Consider the following 25,744-nt stretch of genomic DNA (forward strand, 5'->3'; position numbering starts at 1 on the left):
TGTGTTTCACTTCTCTTCTTTTCACAGCTATTTGTAAGGCCTCCTCAGACAACCATTTTGCTTTTTTGCATTTCTTTTCCATGGGGATGGTCTTGATCCCTGTCTCCTGTACAATGTCATGAACCTCTGTGCATAGTTCATCAGGCACTCTGTCTATCAGATCTAGTCCCTTAATTCTCTTTCTCACTTCCACTGTGTTAGGGCTTTTCACGGAATAGCTATATCACAGTCTGGGTTGCTATCTCAAGTTAAAACCCTCAGATTTCCCTTGGGGCATTCATGCTTGGTCCTTACCCTCAGCAATGCAGCCCGCGCCTCCCTGTCCACCCCCCCGCTTGCTAGTAGGGATGCAAGCATCTGGGCTGCTGCTCTGCTGGGAGTTGCTGTTAGGCACGTAATCTGTGGGTTTTAATTATTTATTTATTTTTCCTCCTGATTATTTTGCCCTCTGAGATTCCAGGGCTCGCCACAGACCCGCCAGAGAGAGTGTTTCCTGGTGTTTGGAAACGTCTCTCTTTTTTAAGCCTCCCTTCCGAGGACATATTTGTCCCTACATCTTTTGTCTCTCTTTTTATCTTTTATATTTTGTCCTACCTCCTTTCAAACACAATGGGCTGCCTTCTGGGTGCCTGATGTCCTCTGCCATTATTCAGAAGTTGTTTTGTGGAATTTGCTCAGGATTCAAATGTTCTTTTGATGAATTTGTGGGGGAGAAAGTGGTCTTCCTTCCTATTCCTCCGCCATCTTAGGACTGCCTCCCAAATAGTCTTCTTAAGGTATATTATTTTTTATGATGTCTTGTGGGTCTAAACATTATACATTACTAGTGTGTTTGTTTTTTATTGCTGTATATAATAAATTATCACAAACTCAGTGGCTTAAACCAAACCCCTATATTAGCCCACAGTTCTGTTGGTCAGAAGTCTGGACATCTCATTGAGGTTATATGGTTAACCTCTCAAAAAGGTTAAAAAATCAGTGTTGGTGAAACTAGACTCTTACTTGAAGGTTCCAGGGAAATATCTGTCCCCACATTCATTCAAGCTGTTGACTGAATTAAGGTCTTCATGGTTTTAGGATTGGGGTCCCTGTTTCTTTGCTACAGTCAACCAGTGGGCTACTCTGAGCTCTGGTTGAATGCAACCTGCCTGCATGCCTTGGCACATGGCTTCCTCTATCCTTAAGCTAGGAGAGGCATATCAAAATCTTACTGTGCTTCAGATATTTGACTGCCTCATCTGCCACTAGGTAGAGAAAACTCTACTTTTAAAGGACTCACCTAATTGGGTCAGGTTCATCCAATAATCCAGAGAAGGCAGTGGCACCCCACTCCAGTACTCTTGCCTGGAAAATCCAATGGATGGAGGAGCCTGGTGGGCTGCAGTCCATGGGGTTGCGATGAGTTGGACATGACTGAGTAACTTCACTTTCACTTTTCACTTTTGTGCATTGGAGAAGGACATGGCAACCCACTCCAGTGTTCTTGCCTGGAGAATCCCAGGGACGGGGGAGCCTGGTGGGCTGCCGTCTCTGGGGTCGCACAGAGCCAGACACGACTGAAGTGACTTAGCAGCAGCAGCAGCATCCAATAATCTCCATATTTTAAGATCAGTTGTTGTTTAGTTTCTAAGTTGTGTCTAACTCTTTGCGACCCCGTGGACTGTAGCTGTCCAGGCCCCTCGGTCCATGGGATTTTCCAGGCAAGAACACTAGAGTAGGTTGCCATTTCCTTCTCTAGGGGATCTTCCCGGCCCATGGATTGAACCCACATTGCCTGCATTGGCAAGCAGATTCTTTACCACTGATCCACCAGGGAAGATCCATTGACTGATACTTCAGTTACATCAACAAAAATTCCTTCATAGTAGTTGACAGATTAGTGTTTGTTTTGTTAACCAGGAGATAGGAATCTTGGAATGATATATTTAAAATTCTGCTTATCAGAATTCGCTTACTCAATATAGTGAACACATTCCTCAATTTTTCCTTCTTTTGATGTCATTATATCTCTAATTTATTTGTATATAGGATTTGAGATTTCTCCATTAGTGCTGGTTAAGACATTTTAGTTATTTGATTTTTGTGTTTTTTCCCTTCCATATTTCACTTGGGTTTTAAATTTTAAATATTGACAGTGATTGTTCAGCACTTGAAAATTATCATTCAATTGTATTTTAGCTTCCATTGTTTCTGTATAGAATTCAGAATCACCTAAATATTGTCCATCTAACTATTGCTTCCTTGAAGATAATGTATATTTGTTCTCAAGATAGTTTAAATATGTTTCTTTTTCTTCGGTTTATAACAGTTTTACTATGATGAACCTAGGTATGATTTTCTATATATTTATCCTGATACATATATACACTGTTTTTTGAGTTTATGCCTTGATGTCTCCCCCCGCCCCAAATTTGGAAAGTTCTGTCAAACAAACAAATATATTTTTTGCTTCCAGGAGTTTAAAGGCAGAAATGGAAAATAGGTAGAAGAAAATATTAAAAATGTATAAACAAATTTATAGATTATTTTTAAGTGAGCTGTAAATATATTGAACAAATTAATGTTATCTGATCATCTTAACCATTTTAAGTGTATAGTTCTGTGGTATTAAATACATCCATTTCTTCAACCATTATTGCCATCCATCTTCAGAACTCTTTCCATCTTTTAAAACTGAAACTCTGTAGTCATTAAACAATTACTCCCATTGTCCCTCCCACAGCATCTACAAATCTGAGACTTGAGGGGAAATGGATGTCTTCCGCAGTATATACTATGGGCATGTGAATCTTAAAGAAGAAAGAAAAAAGAAACAAATCTGGGGGTTTGAATATGAGCTCCATCTGTTGTAATTTTACTTCTGAGTAGGACTTCCCTGGGGGCTCAGATGGAAAAGCATCTGCCTACAATGCAGGAGACCTGGGTTCGATCCCTGGGTTGGGAAGATTCTCTAGAGAAGGAAATGGCCACCCACTCCAGTACTCTTGCTGGAAAATCCTATGGATGGAGGAGGGTGGTAGGTTACAGACCATGGGTTCACAAAGAATAGGACACGACTGAGCAATTTCACTTCACTTCAGTACCAGCTATATCACTGGCCAGATTACTAACCCTGGGTTCCTGTCTAGCTTACATGTTCATCACAGCTTGTGTTGTCTTGTTGGTTGAAAGAAATCAGAATGCACCAGACACAAGTTATACTAGTCCTTGAAAGACCCTTGCAAAATGAAAAGAATGTTCTGAGAATAATGTGATATTAGCATTAGGGTTGGGGAGAAGTGTAAGAGTACAGGATATTGAATAAAGTGCATTTTCTTGATTTGAAGATGCCATAGAGTGTCCAGCACAGTCAATAAGCAAACTCACATCATGAGATTTTGTGAAAATGAGTGTGAATAGAATTTCCTACAGTGTTTTGGAAAAGAGAAAAATACAATGTATACACAATGTCTAAACATTAGAATACTTTCTAGTTCTCAACAGCAACATTAGAAACTATAAGACTGCACAATGCCTTTCAAATGCCCAGAGAAAATAATTTCCAATCCAGAATTCTCTTCTCACCCACAGGATCAATCTAGCATGAAGGTTAAAAAAAAGGAGGTTTTCAGAATCATAAGTTCTCACCAAATTTATCTTCCCTAAACACTTTTTCAACAAATTAGCAGAGTATGTGTACCCCCAGGCAAGGGTGCCATGAATTCAGAAGACACAAGATCCAGGATTCAATACAGAAAAAGGACGAAGGAGTTCCCAAGATATTGCTACAGATAAATCCTAGAAGGCAGCCAAGCATCAGACCTTAGCAGAAGGGCAAAACAAGAGTAGTGTCTCCAGGAATAAAATGAATATTATAAGTTACCTGTTATGCTTGACTATAGAAGAGTTATAGATGATATTTTATATTATCGATAGGGTCTATAGGCATGCTAGGAGCTTCCCTGGTGGCTCAGATGATAAAGAATCTTGCAATGTGGGAGGCCTGAGTTCGATCCCTGGGTTGGGAAGATCCCCTGGAGGAGGGCATGGCAACCCACTCCAGTATTCTTGCCTGGAGAATCCCCACAGACTGAGGAGCCTGGTGGGCTGTGGTCCATGGAGTTGCAGAGTCAGACATGACTGAGTGACTAAGCACTGCACAGCATAGGCATGCTAAATACATGGAAAAGCAAAGAAGAAAGAAAAGTTCTCGAAGAACTTAAAATGGACCAGGAAAGACAGTGAAATGAGTGGCACAGCTATGAACAATATTTGTGTATTCATAATATGAACACTAAATATCAGTTTTAAGTGGGTCTACCAATTATATCTAATTATTACAATGTTTTGGTCAGAAATTATGATTTTCAAGTTTTAATTTAACATGTTGAAAAGAGTCTGTCATGTCCGACTCTCTGAGACTCCATGGACTATACAGTCCATGGAATTCTCCAGGCCAGAATACTGAGTGGGTAGCTTTTCCCTTCTCCAGGGGATCTTCCCGAAACAGGAATCAAACCCAGGTCTCCTGTATTGCAGGTGGATTCTTTACCAGCTGAGCTACTAAGGAAGCCCAATTTAACACATTAGTGGTGGTGGTGGTGGTGGCGGCGGTTTAGTTGATAAGTTGTGTCTAACTCTTGTGACCCCGTGGACAGAGGAGCCTGACAGGTTACAGTCCATGGGATTCTCCAGGCAAGAATACTGGAGTGGGTTGCCATTTCTTTCTCCAAGGGATCTTCCCAACCCAGGAATCAAACCCCGGTCTCCTGAATTGTAGGCAGATTCTTTACCAACTGAGCTACAAGAGAAGTTCTGCATGTAATGATAGGCAAATTGGCAGCTATAATTCAGGGTCTGCAGAGGTGAAAAAATCCCGATACAAGTGTCTCCCTCCAAAGGTCAGGGTCCCTGGTGCTTGCCCACTTCCAGATCCGGACCAGACAAACTCAGCTCTGGGGCAGATTTCTCCTTCAGCACTAAGAGGATCTGGCTTGCAGGCATAATGTCTGAGGAGCGCTTTCTAACGCCCATCCAGAGCGTCCCCGAGGTCAGCTCTGGACTCTTGCTGCTTCAACAAGATGCTGCCTTCCTTCTCCAAAGCTTGGAGGTAAAGTTCCACGAGCTGTCTGGACTGACGGGCTTCCTCTTTCTGGTCAAGCACCTGCTGGAGGGTGTTCTGGAGCCCCTGGACTACCACATGATTTTGGCCGAGTTCCTGAGGCAGCTCTGAACATGGGACATCAGTGAGCATCTGGAGCTCCTCCTTGGACATCAGGATGATGCTGGATAGGTCTTCCTTCAGCTGCCTGGCCACGTTCTTCCACTTCAGCCCTGCCCCGCTGTCTGTTTCATCTCTGTGGAAGGACTCTTGGGTTATCCAAGCTGTACCTCCATCTGAATTGTGTGTCCACTTCTCATTCCCAGCCAATGCCACAAACTTAGTATTGGCAGGAAGACACAGGAAGTAATCATAGTCATCCACTATGGTGCCATCCTCTTCCAGGATCAGGGTGACTGGCGCCTGGGACTTATCGATGGCCAGAATGTCAGAAGCCTTGTTCCTCAGCTCCTCGAGGCATGAGGCTGCCATGCCGTGCTGTTCGCGGCTGTTGTTGCAGCGCAGCAGACACTGCTTTAGAGCCCAGATCTCGCCGGGTTCTGGAGCTGCAGGGCTGCTGGCCACCTCCATTTTCTTCAGGGTGGGACCAGACTGACACGGAGAAGTCAGGTAGTCTGGGGCGCTGGAGTCTTCCTCAACTCCACCCCCCACGGCATGCTGGGAAATGGAGCTGAGCAACCAGGGAAGCCCAATTTAACACCTTAGGTTCAGATAATCCTGTTCCTAAAGCTTAATCATTTCCATGCAGTAGAGTACTACAGTTGAATACATGAAAAATATGTTTTAGTCAGATATAATATTCTTTTCAAGCAAGCCGTGTTGAATTTTTGGAGCAGATCCTTTTCAGAAATGCTACACTGTTCTAAAATTAAATTAAAATTCAAACACTTGGAACATAGAAATTAACTCAATTTATATTAGAAGATATAATAAAAGATTTTACATAGTTCAGTGTAGGATAATTGTTATATAAAGTGTATCTAGATGATTCTGCAAATTTATTAAAACTCAATACTGTATGATATGATAGTTTTATATGGTAGCTTTCCAGAAAGCTCATATTACCCAATTTGCTATAATTGTTGGAACTGCATTTCAATTAAACACTTAGCAATTTCCTTGTTCTTTTTGAAATATTTTGAAACCCATTAGTGTGTCAGTGACTTGGCATTGCTCTCTAATTGCAATAGATTTCGAGTGATAAAAATTGATTTTTTTGTAGCGTACTTTGTAGAGTCAGCATTGGTTACCTGAATACGTTACGATTCTCTTAAAATATTATTTGATGTTGCTAGAAGGTTTCATTGTCTGAATTCAAGATTATATATGCAGATTATTCTTCACTGCAGAGTGATTTGTATTTTGAGGAAATGTAATGAAATGTGAAATCCTAGGAAATATTAGGATATTGAAAACATATTTTAAAAGCCTCTTTACATATAAAGCTAAATTTTCCCATCATAGGTTCAGTGTATCTGTTAGCATTTTAGGGATCATAGATGTAATTTTTGTTATAAGTATATTACTATTACAAAGCAATAACAGAAATATTAAATTTATAATTTCAGAGGACAAACATTTATCTGATTATAATCAGTAACTTCCACGCCATGTACTTTTTATAATAAAAACATTTATTAAAACATTATAGAAAGTACAAAATCATTACTTTATATCTCAAAGGTTTTTTATAAACACCCATATAACCATTATCAAATGAAGAAACAGAACATTACAAGCATCCTTAACCCCCTACTTCTTTTGCCCCAAAGTAGCCACTGTTCTGGTTTTTGACACCATTGGTTTATTTTCACTGTGTTTCAACTTTTATAAAAATTGAATATGGTGGGTTCTGTTTTGTGTCTGGCTTCTTTCTCTCAACCTCTTAATTTGTAGGCTGTCATCTATGTTGCTGCAAGTAGCAGTAATTAGTTCATTTTCAATATAATATATCACACTTTCTTTATCCATTTGACTACTGATGGAAATTTAGGTTGTTTCTAGTTTAGTGCTTTTATGAATAGTGTTGAAGTTGTTGTTGTTCAGTCACTTAGCCATGTCCAACTCTTTGTGACCCATGGACTGGAGCAGTCCAGGCTTCTCTGTCCTTTGTCATCTCCCAGAGCTTGCTTAATCTCATGTCCATTGAGTTGGTGATGCCTTCCAACCATCTCATCCTCTGTCGTCCCCTCCTCCTCCTGCCTTCAGTCTTTCCCAGCATCAGGGTCTTTTTCAGTGACTCATCTCTTTGCATCAGGTGGCCAAAGTACTAGAACTTCAGCTTCAGCATCAGTCCTTCCAGTGAATATTCAGGACTGATTTCCTTTAGGATGGATGGGTTGGATCTCCTTGCAGTCCAAGGGACTCTCAAAAGTCTTCTACAGTATCACAGTTCAAGAGCATCAATTCTTTGGTGCTCAGCCTTCTTTAAGGTCCAACTCTCACATCCATACATGACTACTGGAAAAACCATAGCATCATTTTTTTTTCTCATTTTAGCCATTAGTCTTTAGGAGTATTACATCGAGTCTTTAATACACATTTTCCTGATGGCTAATGAAGCTTAATCTGGAGAAGGAAACAGCAATCCACTCCAGTATTCTTGCCTGGAAAATCCCATGGACAGAGGAGCATGGTGGGCTACAGTTCAAGTGTTCACAAAGAATCAGCTATGACTTAGTGACTGAACACCACCACCAGTGAAGTTTAATACCTTTGCATATATTTTTTGACTATTTAGATACTCTGTTGTAAACTGCCTTTTAATATAACTTGTATATTTATCTTTTAATTATTGAGTTTTAGTAGTGTTTGGTATATTAGATACATTTTATAGTTATACATAATGTAAATAAATCTATGATTACACTTTCACGTTCTTAATGATTTGTATTGATGGATCTAACTTTTTCATTTTGATATCAAATTTATTATTTTCCCTACAGTTACTGCTTTTAGCATCCTATTTAAGAATTCATTCCTTATCATAGTTCTTAAATAATTTTTATAGAAGTTTTATTGTTTTGCTTTTCACAATTATTATCCTAGAGATCTCTGAGACTATCTTAATTTCTTCTCATTCTTTTTTCTTTATACTGCTCTTCAGCAGTTATTTCCACCATTCTATCTTCCAGGTCACTTGTCTGTTCTGCCTCAATTATTCTCCTATTGATTCCTTCTAGAGTATTTTTAATTTCAGTAATTGTGTTGTCATTGTTTATTCTTTATTTCTTCTAGGTCTTTGTAAAATGTGTTAAAAGTTTCTTGTATTTTCTTCATTCTGTTTTTGAGATTTTGCATCATCTTTACTACATTGCTCTGAATTCTTTTTCAGATAGTTTGTCTATTTTCTCTTTGTTTACTTGGTTTTTTGGATTTTTGCCTTGTTCCTTCACCTGCATGGTATTTCCCTGTCTCTCATTTTGTCTAACTCGCTGGGTTTGAGGTCTCCTTTCCCCAGGATGTAGGGTTGTACTTCTTGCTTTTGGTCTCTGCGCTGGTGTGTTGTATAGGCTTTGTGTTGGGAGCGACTTCGGCTTGCATTCTGGTGGGAGGAGGTGAGTTCTTTTCCTCTGATGGATAGGGTCATGTGAGATGGTGTGTTTTGTGGTGTCTGTGCAGCCTGTCTGCTGCTGATTGCATTTGTGTCCCTGTGTCACTTGTGCTTGCGTGAGGCATCCAGCACTGGGTGCTGCAGGCAGATGGGTGGTGCCAGATCTTGGATTTGGATGGAGGCATTCATGGGAGTTCTCACTAATACCCCTTGGCGTCAAGAGTTCTCTGACTGTCTAGTGTCCTGGACTTGGTGCTGCCACTGCTCTTTACAGTTCAGTTCAGTTCAGTCACTCAGTTGTGTCCTACTCTTTATCTATGATATTATTTAAGTGGATGCTGCACATATATTTATGGATGAATTTACCCTGTAATGGGCTTCCCTTGTAGCTCAGCTGGTAAAGAATCCGCCTGTAATGGAGAAGATCTAGATTTGATCCTTGGGTTGGGAAGATCCCCTGGAGAAGGGAATGGATACCCACTCCAGTATTCTTGCCTGGAGAATTTCATGGACAGAGGAGCCTGGAAATCTATAGTCCATGGGGTTGCAAAGGATCAGACATGAGTGAGAGACATTCACTTCACTTACCCTGTAATATTCTTGAACTTGTTCTTATTAGTCTTTGTTAACAGACTTTAATCAGCTATTGCTCTATCTGTAAACAATTTTGAAATCTCAGTGGCTTAGACAGTAGTTTAAGCTATTATGCTACTTCTCTCTGCTTATAGTGTTTTCAGTATCATTCAGTTTTAAATATATCCTAATTTACCTTATAATATCTTCTTAGACCTATAAGTTTTTAAAAATTCTGTTTAAGTTTCATAAATGTTTATAGCCTTATTAAAATTTGTACAGTGTTTTGGTGATTGAGTTTTAAATTTTGTAGTCTAGAAATTTGATCTATCTGTTGCTCATTTTTGGAAATCTCTTGAGGTTTGATTTAAAGCTGAATACTTACTGTTTTTATAAATATTCCATTAACACTTAAAAATATGTATTTGCCAGTAGTTGTATGTAATGCTCTACCAATATCAGCTAGATTAATTAGCTTATTAATGAAATTTTCATGTCTTTTTTATCTTGCTTAATGTATTAATTACTTTGAGTAGTGTGTCAAAAATTCCCACTGTAGTGATATATTTTATAATTACTCCTCATGGTCTGTTCAATTTTTATGTAATAATTTTTGAATCAATACTGTTATGTGTCTACCAATTATAGCTGTCGGTTAAACTGAACCATTTATCATGCTATAATGACCCTCTTAACTTGTGTGTTTCAGGTATAGCAGCCATTTTTTTTTTTTGGTTAGAATTTATCTGGTATATCATTCTTCATTCTTCTACTTTCAACTGTTTTCTGACCATATGCTTTTATTTGTTGCCTTTTGTTGCTAACATATTCAGGAACTAGGTGGATTTTATGTTTATAACTGGATTGCAAAATCTGTATTTTCTGTTGTTTTCAATTTTCTGTATTTCTTTGTTTTTTTTCTTTTTTTGGGAAATGATTCAGGGCCTTCACACTGTCTTCTACCCCTGAGCCTACTTCATCTGTTTGCTTTACTGGTGTGCAAGCTATTCTTACATTTTTATAAAATACCTTTGGTGTTGCTACACACACATTTACTTAATAAAATTTATATTTCATCAAGATCTTTGCTCTCCCAAACAATGCTTTAGCTTTCTTTACTTTTGTTTAACCTTACATATTATCTTATGCAATAAATTGCTGTTTAGATTCACCATTAATTATTATTTTCTTTAGTTTTTTTTTTTACATTTCAGATATTCCTTCTACCATCACTTTTCTTCTTCTTCAAGTGTGTCATTTAGAAACCCCTTTAGTGATAAATGCTGTGATAAGAGCACTTTAGTGGTAAATACTTTCATTTATTCATTCAAACTAGTTCATATTGTGTGCTGGGCATAAAGTAATATATGCAAAAATCTCTGCTCTCATGGAACTAAGATTCTAGGAAGGGAGACAGGCAATAAGGAAGATAAAACATAAAACATGTTGTATGTAGTATGTTACATTGTGTAGCAGTATAATAAAGCAGAAAAATGTGATATGAAATTTTAGATAGGAGGGTCAAGGAACTTTTGAATCAGACCAAAAGAACTAAGAGAATATGAAGGTATATAATGAAAAAACACTGCAGACACAGGGAACAGATTTTGCAAGAGAGACTAGCAAGTTCAAGGTACATGAGAGAAACAAGTAAGGCTCTAAGAGAAAGAATGATTTGCAGATTAGTATATGTGCCCAGAGATGTAGTGTACATCTTGATGACACTTTTCTCTGTAGGTCATGCTTCACAGTGAGATGGAAGGTTCTTAGAGGGTTCTGAAATGGTAGTTGATATGATTTGTTTTAGCAGGTTCACTTTGTACATTATAGACTGGGGAACAGCAGATGTAGAATCAATAGGTTATTGTGATATCAGTGAGAGAAAATGGTAGCTTGGTGCAGAGTATTGACAATGATGGTGGCAAGAAGTCAAGGCATTTTTTGAAGGTAAAGCTAGCTGATGGACTGTGGCATCCTGATGTAGGATGTGAGACAAGGGAGAAGCCAAGGATGACTTAAGAGATTTAGGTCCAAACAACTGTCAGAAGATTTGCCATTACCGAGATGAAAGCTTTCCCCAGGTGGTGCTAGCGGTAAAGAACCCAAGCCAGTGCAGGAGACATAGGAGACGCAGGTTTGATCCCTGGGTCAGGAAGATCCCCTGGAGAAGGAAATGGCAACCCACTCCAGTGCTCTTGCCTGGAGAATCCCATGGACAGAGGAGCCTATCGTCCTGGTGGGCTATAGTCCATGGGGTTGCAAAGAGTCTGACACGACTGAAAGCGACTTAGCACAAGTAGCACAACTAGCACTAGCACTGAGATGAAAACAAATAGAAGAGATGATGATTTGGGAAAGATTGTTAGCTTAATTTGGAACAAATTAACTTTAAAAAATATATAAAAAATCTTTGTCGTTGTTGTTCAGTTACTAAGTCATGCCCCATTCTTTGTGACCTCATGGAATGCAGCACGCCAGACTTCCTGTCCTTCACTATCTCCCAGAGTTTGCTCATGCTGATGTCCATCGAGTTGATGATGCCATCTAACCATCTCATCTTCTGTCATTTCCTTCTACTCCCACCCACAATAAATCCCAGCATCAGGTTCTTTTCCAATGACTCTGCTCTTCAGATCAGGTGGCCAAAGTATTGGCCAGCTTCAGCTTCACCATCAGTCCTTCCACTGAATATTCAGGACTGATTTTCTTTAGGATGGGCTTGTTGGATCTCCTTGTTGTCCAAGGGCCTCTTTTTTTGTTATTGTTGTTGTTGGACTGTTTTGATTTTGCTTATGGGTATATGTGTATATTCAGTCACACTTTTCATTGTTGTTATAAACCTCTGCCTCTACATTGGGCTTTTGCAGTTATGTGAAGTTTTCCTTTTCCCCCCTTTTTTCTTCTTCTGTTATTTTTTTATTTTTTTAATTTTTAAAAACCTATTATTTTTTTGTACATTTATTCCTTTGTTTGCCTTCCTTACTGTTTTTTCCTCTTTTTTAAAATTTTTATTTTTTAACTTTACAATATTGTATTGGTTTTGCCATATATCAAAATGAATCTGCCACAGGTATACACGTGTTCCCCATCCTGAATCCTCCTCCCTCCTCCCTCCCCATACCATCCCTCTGGGTCGTCCCAGTGCACCAGCCCCAAGCATCCAGTATCGTGCATCGAACCTGGACTGGCGACTAGTTTCATATATGATATTATACGTATTTCAATGCCCTTCTCCCAAATCATCCCACCCTCTCCCTCTCCCACAGAGTCCAAAAGACTGGTCTGTACAAGGGCCTCTTAAGAGTCTTCTCCAGCACCACAATTTGAAAGCATCGGTTCTTCAGCTCTCAGCTTTCTTTATGGTTCAACTCTCACATCCATGCATGACTACTGGAAAATGCATAGCTTTGACTATACAGACGTTTGTTGGCAAAGTGATGTCTTTGCTTTTTAATACGCTGTCTAGGTTGGTCATAGCTTTTCTTCCATGGAGCGAGCATCTTTTAATTTCAGGGCTGAAGTCACCATCCACAATGATTTTAGAGTCCAAGAAAATAAAATCTGCCACTGTTTCCAGTTTTTCCCCATCTATTTGCCTTGAAGTGGTGGGACTAGATACCATTACTTAGTTTTTTGAATGTTGAGGTTTAAGCCAGCCTTTTCACTCTCCTCTTTCACCTTCATCAAGAGGCTCTTTAGTTCCTCTTTGCTTTCTGCCATTAGAGTGCTATCATCTACATGTCTGAGGTGGTTGATATTTCTCCCAGCAGTCTTGATTCTAGTTTGTGATTCATCCAGGCTAACATTTCTCATGATGTGCTCTTTGTATAAGTTAAATAAACAGGGTGACAATAAACAGCCTTGTCATACCCTTTTCTCAATTCTGAACCACTCAGTTGTTCCATACATGGTTCTAACTGTCGCTTCTTGACCTCACATAGGTTTCTCAGGATGCAGGTGAGGTGGTCTGGTATTCCCATGTCTTGAAGAATGTTCCACAGTTTATTGTAATCCCCTTGATGAAAGTGAAAGAGGAGAATAAAAAAGTTGGCTTAAAGCTCAACATTCAGAAAACTAAGATCATGGCATCTGGTCCCATCACTTCATGGCAAATAGATGGGGAAACAGTGGAAACAGTGTCAGACTTTATTTTTCTGGGCTTCAAAATCACTGCAGATGGTGACTGCAGCCATGAAATTAAAAGACGCTTACTCCTTGGAAGGAAAGCTATGACCAACCTAGATAGCATATTGAAAAGCAGAGACATTACTTTGCCAACAAAGGTCCATCTAGTCAAGGCTTTGGTTTTTCCAGTGGTCATGTATGGATGTGAGAGTTGGACTGTGAAGAAAGCTGAGCACCGAAGAATTGATACTTTTGAACTGTGGTGTTGGAGAAGACTCTTGAGAGTCCCTTGGACTGCAAGGAGATCCAACCAGTCCATTCTAAAGGAGATCAGCCCTGGGTGTTCTTTGGAAGGAATGATGCTAAGGCTGAAACTCAAGTTCTTTGGCCACCTCACATGAAGAGTTGACTCATTGGAAAAGACTCTGATGCTGGGAGGGATTGAGGGCAGGAGGAAAAGGGGACGACAGAGGATGAAATGGCTGGATGGCATCACCGACTCTATGGACATGAGTTTGAGTGAACTCCGGGAGATAGTGATGGACAGGGAGGCCTGGTGTGCTGCGATTTATGGGGTCCCAAAGAGTCGGACATGACTGAGCAACTGAACTGAACACAGTCAAAGGCTTTGGCATAGGCAGTGAAGCAGAAGTCAATGTTTTTCTGGAATTATCTTGGTTTTTCTGTGATCCAACAGATGTTGACAGTTTGCTATCTTGTTCCTCTGCCTTTTCTAAATCCAACTTGTCCATCTGAAAGTTCTCAGTTCACATACTGTTGAAGCCTGACTTGAAGGATTTGGGGCAGTACCTTGCTCACCTGTGAAATGCGTGCCAAATCTTAATTCCATCCTTACAGTGTCATTATAGTTTTGCTGGCTGTATCATTTTATTTGGTATTTAATTTCTCTTAGCACTCTAAAGTCTTAGCTTCAGACTTCCATTGCCATTGCTGATAATTTGGTCTTCAGATTAATTGTCATCTTTTTATAAGTAATCTGTCTTCTGTACCTGCTTTTAAAATCTCTTTATCTTTCACATTGCTTACTGGTCTTCTCATGCCAGTATTCAGCATTCCTCTGTATGTAATTTTTTCCTTTTGTTGTAATCATTCAGGATTTTTCTTTGTCCTTAATTTTCACTGATTTGAATAGATATGATGGTTTTATTTATTTGTTCTGTTTGGATCTAGCTGAGCCCTTCAGTTTGAGTTCATATGCCTTTCTTTCATTCTCAGAAATTCCCAGCAATTATATCTTCTTATATTGCCCTCTCCAACAGCTTCTTGCAGGTGGCACTAGTGGTAAAGAACCTGCCTGCCAGTGCAGGAGACATGAGAGATGTGGGTTTTATCCCTGGGTTGAGAAGATCCCCTGGAGGAGGGTATGGGAACCCACTCCAGTATCCTTGCCTGGAGAATCCCTGGACATAAAGAGCCTGGTGGGCTACAGTCCATAGGGTCACAAAGAGTCCAACACGACTGAAGAGACTTTAGCATGCATGCAGCTTCTTTTGTTTTTTACTAACTAATGTTGGATCTTCTAGCTTCTAAATTACTTATTCTTTTAGTATCTTCTAACTCTTTTTATGATTCTGTTGTAAGATCTTGGAGCATAATTTGGCTCTTTTCCAGCCTAGTCATGCAAAAACTTTCTTTCTCCTATTCAAACTACGTATTTATGTTTTTGATTTACAGTCTGAGAAGTTAGTTCTATCTCTATTTTTATTTTTCATAAATTTCTGTTTTCATTTGATCCTACATTTTACAGGATTTTGTAGGTGTTAGCTTATCTGTCTTAGGACATTACATATTCTGATTTTAAACTATGATTCTGAATGATGCTTTTGCTTATTTGGTTATGAGTTGGTTTTTTAAGATGTCCTTTTAATTGTCTTTCCTCAAATGTTTGTCAGTACTTGATTTTGTGTTCAGTTTTGTAATTGAGATTTCTTGCTAAATAGATCAAATGATCTATCTTTCAAACTTGGCTGCTGTTTTCAAAATAAATACTAAATTGGATGGGACATCAGAACTATAGATCCAGATCAAAGTGCTGGCAATACTAGGACCCATGGTCACACAATTGTTAGACTCTGGAGAGTCTGTGCTGAAACAGCCCTCCTGGGCCAGGGGAGGGGCTGCTGCTGTTAGGGCTCTGAACTACTCTTTGAACGTGCTCTCCAGTAGGAAGGAAAGGTTGTTAATATGTGCCAATAAATGGGACACTTGGGCTTTGAATCTTCACAAACAGTGTTTCACTAGACATCTGAGACACTCTCTTGTGTCATTGTCCAAGGTTGTCGACTTTTGCTCTCTGTTCTTGTCACCTCCCCACGCCCACATCTGACCCAGCACAGGGCACAGACTTAGGTGGTTTCTTCAAGAAAGAAATATCCTAGCTCAAACAACAACGTTGCCAGTTCTTCCTGAGTTGAATTCTGCATGCCTCTTGCGCCTTCAGTGCTTCTCCTCTAGCCTGAGGTTTTCTTCAGTTGTATCTATTTTCAGTTCCTTAGGAATTTTTCATGCCCATTAACAAAAAGTGACATATATGTTTTTCATTTCTTGACTTTGCACCTTAGTCCTGACAGTTACTAAATTCATTGTTACTATTCTTTAGGAGATATTTCCAGCTTTAGTAACTGTCAGTTTTAGAGTTGAAATACTATGATAGTATTTCAAGGTGTTCATTATTGCTATAATGGACTAGTATCCATTATATTGCTATAATGACTAGTATCTGGACTAGTCAAATTTTATGATATGTATATATATTTCAGTAATCTCTCTAGAAATATGATATGCAATATGAATACAAGGTTAGTATTGGTAAACAAAGTTGTATGTTTGGTATACAGGTATATTTATTTCAAAAACTGCAGCTCACTCAATTATTTATTTGTTCACTCACTCAGTCATGTCTACTCTTTGTGACCCAGTGTACTGCAGCACACCAGCCTTCCCTGTCTGTAACCATCTTTTGGAGCTTGCTTAAACTCCTCCCAGAGCTTGTGCAAACTCATGTCCATCGGGTGAGTGATGCTATCCAACCATCTCATCCTCTGTCATTCCCTTCTCCTCCTGCCTTCAGTCTTTCCCAGCATCAGGGTCTTTTCCAATGAGTCAGCTCTTTTTTAGGTAGTCAAAGTATTGGAGTTTCAGCTTCAGCATCAGTCTTCCAATGAATATTCAGGTTTGATTTCCTTTAGGATTGATTGGTTTGACCTCCTTGCAGTCCAGGGGACTCTCAAGAGTCTTCTCCAACACCACACTCCAAAAGCATCAATTCTTTGGCACTCTGCCTTCTTTATGGTCCAACTCTCACGTCCATACATGACTACTGAAAAAAACATAGCTTTGACCATACAGACCTTTGTCGGCAAAGTAATATCTCTGCTTTTTAATACGCTGTCAAGATTGATCATAACTTTTCTTCCAAGGAGAAGGCATCTTTTTTTTTTTTTTCAGGTCAATTACTTTTTTTTTTTTTATTATTTATTTATTTATTTAATTTTATTTTATTTTTAAACTTTACATAATTGTATTAGTTTTGCCAAATATCAAAATGAATCCGCCACAGGTATACATGTGTTCCCCATCCTGAACCCTCCTCCCTCCTCCCTCCCCACACCATCCCTCTGGGTCGTCCCAGTGCACTAGCCCCAAGCATCCAGTATCGTGTATCGAACCTGGACTGGCAACTCGTTTCTTACATGATATTTTACATGTTTCAATGTCATTCTCCCAAATCTTCCCACCCTCTCCCTCTCCCACAGAGTCCATAAGACTGTTCTATACATCAGTGTCTTTTAATTTCATGTCTGAAGTCACCATCCACAATGATTTTGGAGCCCAAGAAAATAAACTCTGTCACTGTTTCCACTGTTTCCTCAAATATCCCATGAAGTGATGCAACTGGATGTCATGATCCTAGTTTTGTGAATGTTGAGTTTTAAGCCAGCTTTTTGACTCTCCTCTTTCACTTTCATCAAGAGGTTCTTTAGTTTCTTTGCTTTCTGCCATAAGGGTGGTGTCATCTGCATATCTGAGGTTATTGATATTTCTCCTGGCAGACTTGATTCCAGCTTGTGCTTCATCCAGCCTGGCATTTCTCATGATGTACTCTGCATGTAAGTTACATAAGCAGGGTGACAATATAAATCTTGATGTACTCCTTTCCCAATTTGGAACCAGTCTGTTGTTCCATGTCTGGTTCTATTGCTTCTTGACCTGTATCCAGGTTTCACGGGAGACAGGTAAGGTGATCTGGTAGTCCCATCTCTTGAAGAATTTCCCACAATTTGTTGTGATCCACACAGGCAGAGGCTTTAATGTAGTCAATGAAGCAGAAATAAATGTTATTATGGCTTTCTCTTGCTTTTTCTATGATCCAGTGAATGTTGGGAATTTGATCTCTGGTTCCTCTGCCTTTTCTAAATTCAGCTTGTACATCTGGAAGTTCTCAGTTCATGTACTGTTGAAGCCTCACTTCAAGGATTTTGAGCATGACCTTGCTAGCATGTGAAATGAGTGAAATTGTGCAGTAGTTTGAACATTATTTGGCATTGCCTTTCTTTGGGATTGGAATGAAAACTGACCTTTTCCAGTCCTGTGGCCACTGCTGAGTTTTCCAAATTTGCTGGCATATTGAGTGCATCACTTTAACAGCATCATCTTTTAGGATTAGAGATAACTGAGCTGGAATTCCATCACCTCCACTAGCTTTGTTTGTAGTGATGTTTCCTAAGTGATGCTTCCCATTTGACTTCACACTCCAGGCTGTCTGCTCTAGGTGAGGTGATCACCCCGTTGTAGTTCTCTGGGTCATTAAAATCTTTTTTGTACAGTTCTTCTGTGTATTCTTGTCACCTCTTCTTAATATCTTCTGCTTCTGTTAGGTCTGTACCTTTTCTGTTCTTTATTATGATTATCTTTGCATGAAATGTTCCCTTGGGATCTGTAATTTTCTTAAAGAGATCTCTAGTCTTTTCTCTTCTGTTGTTTTCCTCTATTTGCTTTGCATTGTTCACTGAGGAAGGCTTTCTTATCTCTCCTTTCTGTTCTTTAGAGCTCTGCATTCAGATGGGTATATCTTCCTTTTCTCTTTTGACTTCCACTTCTCTTCTCAGCTTTTTGTAAGGCCTCCTCACACAACTTTATTTATGAAGTAAATCATAATATGTATATTTGTGAGGAAAAACAGACTCCTGTATATTGAGGTCACCTTGAAAAAATTTTTTATATGTTTATTATCTTCATGATTTCACAATTGTTCTACTTATGTCTTAACAGTAAAGGTTTTGAATGCCCAATTGTTCTTAATTGAATATAATAATCAATATTACTGTATTTGTAAAGTAATTAAAACTGTTTACTTAAGGCTTCAGTGTGCTATAAACTATTTCATAGAGATGATTTGTATTCTAAAGTAATTTTGACTTTGACAATTTTAAAATTGCATTCAGCACTAGGTAGAAAAATGGTGTTACATAAAATCATAATATCTGAAGTAGAAATAATAGTTGTACTGTTAGCCATTTTATGTCTCTATAAATAAAATTCGTTGTTCAGCATGGCCTCCTGAACTGTGTTTTCCAGTTAAGTTATTTTGTGAAGATTCTATTCATTGCAAGGTACATGCTTTCATTGATTGTAACAATTCCTATCTGTTGGAACTATACTGTGAGGTTTTTATAGTGTAGGAATAAGTTCAGAAAGAGAATTTTCCATCTCGGTGCACCTTTTCAGAACAGTTCTCGTACCTCAACCAGAGGTTTTATCAAATACAAATTGAAGTGAACTTATGTTAGTAAGAAATAATGAAAACAAATGTGCAAAGATGTGCTTTGCATTTTTTTTAAAAAGTAGGAGCATAAACTCTACTTCGGAATTGCTTACAGAGTATGCAAAGTTTGGAAGAATTTGAGTAACTGCTTTGTTTTGAGTATTATGTATGCTCAGTAACTAATTTTATACATCTAAATTTTATAAACTAAATTTTATAAATAGGTTTTGTAGACAGAATAATGCCTTCCTATACCTCAGCCTCATTCTCTCCAAGACACCTCTCCCTAAACTTCAGGTGCTTGTGAACATTTTTTTTTTTTAAATCAGATTGTCTTTTACTTTTCTTTCTTTTATTGTGGTATAGTGGATTTACTATGTTATAAAAGTTTCTGAATTTTTAAAGTTTATTCTCCACTTATTGTTATTATAAAATATTGGCTATATATCTTGTCCCTGTAGCTTATTGATTTTATACATAGCAGTCTATAGGTCTTAAACCCCGTCTCCTATCTTGCCCCTTCCCTATTTCTTCTCCCTACTGGTAACCACTAGTTTGTTCTCTGTATCTGGAAGTCATCTGCCTCTTTTCTGTAATATTCACTTGTTTTTTTTTTTATTTATTTATTTTTTTTAAATTAATTTTATTCTATTCTCAAACTTTACATAATTGTATTAGTTCTGCCAAACATCAAAATGAATCCACCACGGGTATACATGTGTTCCCCATCCTGAACCCCCTCCCTCCTCCTCCCCCTACACCATCCCTCTGGGTCGTCCCAGTGCACCAGCCCCAAGCATCCAGTATCGTGCATTGAACCTGGACTGGCATCTCGTTTCATACATGATATTTTACATGTTTCAATGCCATTGAATGGTATTCACTTGTTTTAATTTTTAGATTCTGTTGTAGACCTTAAATATATGTAATTTTTATTTATTGTATTTAAGAGAAGCAAAAGAAAAAATTGGTAATACAATTTCTGAAGCAGTGGATCTGGGAAAATCTAGGTGCTTAGGAAATCTAGCTCATTGTCAAAGTCTGGTGTTGTTAAGCTCCAGATCAGCAGCTACATTCCTTTGAAGTTCAGCTCGTTTACATAGATGAAAATTCCATTCCTTGAACACAGTAGATCTTCCTTTTGCTTTCATTAAACTTTTTTCAGGTACAAACAGTTGAGTCACAAGGGAGACCAGGCTTAATTCTGGGAACACAGTATAAATGATCAAATTTCAAGTTTTTGAAATCCAGAAAAAATATGTCATACTGTGGATGAGTTAGTGATATTTGTATCCAAGTGAAACATAATAGGGTCAAGCAGTGAGGAACACAGCAGTATTGAATGTATTTAGGAAGTATATGTTCAAACAAAAAGCAAACTTAGAAACACCGATGAAGAGTTTCAATTCCATAATGTCTTGGTTTACTTGGTTAGTTTAATTTCTGTGTTGTAGAAATAAAAATTGCAGTCATATTCTCCAAAGTTTAGGTTGAAAAAATCCTCTATAATCCAGTTACTCCCACTGTATCTCAGGAGTTTCAGAAGGAAAAATTTATTTAATCTAAAAGCTATTTAAAATCACCCTGCATCCAAGTGAGAGCTGCATTTTTGAGGTCCTCCAGTAATCAGTCTTCTTTGTGTATTTCTGCAATTATCTGTTCCAAACACATTTCTATGGAATATTTAACATACCTAGCTAGAAAATTGTAGGAGTTAGACATAAAAACAAAAGTGGATCTCTTCATTCTTTGGTTTGCATCTTAAGAATCTTGTATTAATGTAAACTATTTTGTCAAAGTCTGCAGAATAGCTTGTTTCTGTTTTTATTTATTTATTTTTGGAGAGAATTTTCAGTTTTCCATGAGAAAAGAGAATTTAAGGAGAAATTTTACTTTCCTTCCCCATAACTGCTTTTATTGGGGGGAGGAGAGAGAGAGAGAAGGAGACTCATTAATTTTCGTTACCTAATCAATTAATTCATTTATTTAATCCCACAAATGCATTGCACAGTTTATTCCTGATGTGCCTTGTTAGATGCTGGACTCTAATGATGAGCAAAAGTAGAGAAGAATCCTGTCTACATGGGGCTTATACTCTATAGGAGTGATAGAAGTCAAATGGGCAATCATTTCTTTGATGATGTTTGTTTTTTACATATATAGAGGTAAGAGAGACTAAGAAGAAGGAAAATTTGGAAAGAAGGAGTTAGAAAAAATAACCTGCTGTCCTACAGTTCCACTGTCTTAGTGTAGTGGGCAGAGGCTTAGACTGTTTTTACAGGTAGTCCTAGATTGGGTAATATTTTATGCATTAATCTTTATTAGTAGAGGCCTAAAGGAAAAACCTATTAAGGAATTATGACTGTTAAAAATCCTTTAAAATCTGTAAAATTTTCTATTAACCAGAAAATTGTGAGACTTAGTTTTGGTTTTATACAATAGTTTTCAAATAATTATCCATAGTGTGAGAATTTTAAAGTTAATAAAATTTGAATATAGTGACTATGGTGCTAATATTTCAGCACTGACAGATTTAGTGATGGAATGTGGATTAAATAAAAGAGCATAACAACTGTAAAATGATTTTCCCTAGTTAATGGAAACCAAGTGGTCTTGAAATAACTTTTTGTTGTTCAACTTCAGAAATTTTTGTTTTAGTTGATGAAACAACTGTATATTTTGAATGATGTATGAGCTGTATATTTTTCATTACATTTTAATTAGGATCAGAATTAAGATAAATGATATAGGAGTGTTTTACTTTTAGATGTGACGCATTTTATTTTTTTTCAGCTTTTTATTTTTTAATTTATTTTCATTGAAGTATAGTTGATTGACTATGTTGTGTTAGTTTCAGGTATACAGCAGTCTATTCAGTCTTACACATACACATATATATGTATTATTTTTCAGTATAGGTTATCATAAGGTATTGAGTATACGTTCCTGTGCTATATAGCAGGTCCTTGTTGGTTATCTATTTTACATATACTAGTGTGTGTATGTTAATTCCAAGCTCCCATTTTATCCCTCCCATCCCTTATCCCCTTGGTAACCAAAAGTTTGTTTCCTATGTCTGTGAGTGTATTTCAGTTTTACAAGAGTTCCTTTGTATAATTTATTTTTTTTTAGATTCTACATATAAGCAATATTCTATGAGTTTTGTCTTTCTCTGACTTACTTATAATCTCTGGGTCCATCCATGTTGCTGTAAATAGCATTATTTTATTTTTTATGGCCAAGTAATATTCCGTTGTATATGTGCCACATAACCTTTATCCATTCATCTGTCAGCAGACGTGTAGGTTGCTTCCGTGTCTTGGCTATTGTAAATATTGTTGCTATGAACATTGAGATGCATGTATCTTTTCAAATTAGAGCTTTCTTTGGATATATGTTCAGGAGTTATTTTCCTGATCATATGGTAGCTCTAGTTTTAGCTTTTTAAGGAAGCTCCATACTTTTCTCCATAATGGCTATACCAAATTACGTTCCCAGCAACAGTGTTGAAAGGTTTCTTTTCCTCCAAACCCAGCATTTTTTTTTTTTTTGGTAGACTTTTTGATGATGGCCATTCTGACTGGTATGAGGTACTACCTCGTAGTTTTGATTTGCCTTTCTTTGGTAATTAGTGATGTTGAGCATCTTTTCTTTTTCCTGTTGGCCATCTGTATGTTTTCTTTGGAGAAATGTCTATTTAGGTCTTCTGCCCATTTTTTGATTGAGTTGTTTGATTTTTTGGTGTTGAGCTGTTTCTATATTTTGGAAATTAAGCATGTCAGTTGTATCATTTGCCAATATTTTCTTCCCATTCTGTATGTTGGCTTTTCATTTTTGTTTATGGTTTCCCAAGATCCATCTTGGTTACAAAGTTGGTGATATTTTCCCTATATTTTTTCCCTAAATATCTACTTTAATCAGCTATTTTTAATGTTTACATTAGAAAAAAGATTTAAATTCAATGGAACAAAAAGCAATGAATAAGGAAACATATAGCTAGTTATTTTTTAAAGTTAGTAAGGTTGATGAACTTCTAGGTAGATTCATCAAATTAGAGAGACAACTCACAATGAAATATATAAGAGATGTTTGCAACAAAACTGAACAATATTTTTATATACCAGCAATAACAATTTTTATATTTCAATTAACAAAAAAAATTCTTATATGCAACATAAGTTATTTAAAAGCCAACATCTTTATTTTCCACACATTAAAAGTATAATAATATAATTATTGTGACAAACTTCATGCCAAAGAAGTCAACAACTTAGATACAATAGACAAATTTATTGAAAGAAATAAATTAATATGCTGTCTCAAAAAGAAACAAAATCTGATTAGTTCAGTTCGTATCTACTAAAAATTTGAATTCTTAAAGAAAAACCTTCTGACCCCAATACCAGGCATAAACATTTAGGGAACAAAAAATAGAAACTTTTCTAGAAAATGGAAAAGATGGGAAATTATTTATTTTTTAATGATACCTAGCATATTTTGGATAAGAAAGGAATGCAGATATATCCCCATTATAAGAAAATTAAAAACATCAGTTTCCTCATGGACAGATACAAAATTTCTTAACAAAATATAATCAACTTGAAATTTGCAGTGTTTGTCTTACTGTGTTTATATAATGATTATGCCTGTTGAATTTTCTCTTCCCAACTCTAGGCAGTGAATCAAGATATTTTTCTAATCAGAAATTCTCTTCCTAAGAGAAATCTGGAGCCAGATGGGGAAAAAGATTTTTGTGGTTGCTTGTGTATGTGTATGTTTAACCCTGATACACTTATTTTGCTCTAACTTTTCTACTTTTTTTTTCCTTCACATTTATCTTACTGTAGTAACCTCCATAACATCTGAACACAAACTTTAAAAAAAAATCCTTTCTCTGTAGTCATCAACTTCTTCATTTGTATGAACATGTCTATATAAAATTATATTCATTACAAATTATAGTATAACTTGAAATGAAAAATGGTTTAGAAAAACTTATACATTGACTTCTCAGGCAATCTTGATTCCAGCTTGTGCTTCTTCCAGCCAGTGTTTCTCATGATATACTCTGCATAGAAGTTAAATAAGCAGGGTGACAATATGCAGCCTTGATGTACTCCTTTTCCTATTTGGAACCAGTCTGTTGTTCCATGTCCAGTTCTAACTGTTGCTTCCTGACCTGCATATAGGTTTCTCAAGAGGCAGGTCAGGTGGTCTGGTATTCCCATCTCTTTCAGAATTTTCCACAGTTTATTGTGATCCACACAGTCAAAGGCTTTGGCATAGTCAATAAAGCAGAAATAGATGTTTTTTCTGGAACTCTTGCTTTTTTTATGATCCAGCAGATGTTGGGAATTTGATCTCTGGTTCCTCTGCCTTTTCTAAAACCAGCTTGAATATCTGGAAGGTCACGGTTGACGTACCGCTGAAGCCTGGCTTGGAGAATTTTGAGCATTACTTTACTAGCATGTGAGATGAGTGCAATTGTGCGGTAGTTTGAGCATTCTTTGGCATTGCCTTTCTTTGGGAGTGGAATGCAAACTGACCTTTTCCAGTCCTGTGGCCACTTCTGAGTTTTCCAAATTTGCTGGCATATTGAGTGCAGCACTTCACAGCATCATCTTTCAGGATTTGAAATAGCTTAACTGGAATTCCATCACCTCCACTAGCTTTGTTTGTAGTGATGCTTTCTAAGGCCCACTTGACTTCACATTCCAGGATGTCTGGCTCTAGGTGAGTGATCACACCATCGTGATTATCTGGGTCATGAAGCTCTTTTTTGTACAGTTATTCTGTGTATTCTTGCCACCTCTTCATAATATCTTCTGCTTCTGTTAGGTCCATACCATTTCTGTCCTTTACCGAGCCCACCTTTGCATGAAATGTTCCCTTGATATCTCTAATTTTCTTGAAGAGATCTCTAGTCTTTCATATTGCATTGTTTTCCTCTATTTTTTACATTTATCGTTGAGGAAGGCTTTCTTATCTCTTCTTGCTATTCTTTGGAACTCTGCATTCAGATGCTTATATCTTTCCTTTTCTCCTTGGCGTTTCACTTCTCTTCTTTTCACAGCTATTTGTAAGGCCTCTCCAAAAACCATTTTGCTTTTTTGCATTTCTTTTCCATGGAGATGTTCTTGAACCCTGTCTCCTGTACAATGTCAAGAACCTCTGTCCATAATTCATCAGGAACTCTATCAGATCTAGTCCCTTATCTATTCCTCACTTCCACTGTATGGGATTTGATTTAGGTCATACCTGAATGGTCTAGTGGTTTTCCCTACTTTCTTCAATTTAAGTCTGAATTTGGTAATAAGGAGTTCATGATCTGAGCCACACTTAGCTCCCGGTCTTGTTTTTGCTGACTGTATAGAGCTTCTCCATCTTTGGCTGCAAAGAATATAATCAATCTGATTTCGGTGTTGACCATCTGGTGATGTCCATGTGTAGAGTCTTCTCTTGTGTTGTTGGAAGAGGGTGTTTGCTATGACCAGTGCGTTCTCTTGGCAAAACTCTGTTAGCCTTTGCCCTGCTTCATTCCTTACTCCAAGGCCCAATTTTCCTGTTACTCCAGGTGTTTCTTGACTTCCTACTTTTGCATTCCAGT

The 25,744-nt window shown here is 37.6% G+C and overlaps 1 protein-coding gene and 1 pseudogene across 1 annotated transcript in view; one reads left to right on the forward strand and one right to left on the reverse strand.

The window, feature by feature from the left end:
• The window catches only part of STPG2 (sperm tail PG-rich repeat containing 2), a 629,653-nt gene that overhangs the window by 273,507 nt on the left and 330,402 nt on the right, over nt 1-25,744 (forward strand). The gene's annotated exons all lie outside the window — the stretch shown is intronic.
• LOC102287697 (DNA fragmentation factor subunit alpha pseudogene) lies at nt 5,003-5,671 on the reverse strand (annotated as a pseudogene).

This window comes from Bos mutus, chromosome 6, assembly GCF_027580195.1.
Source record: "Bos mutus isolate GX-2022 chromosome 6, NWIPB_WYAK_1.1, whole genome shotgun sequence".
NCBI classification, from domain to species: Eukaryota; Metazoa; Chordata; class Mammalia; order Artiodactyla; family Bovidae; genus Bos; species Bos mutus.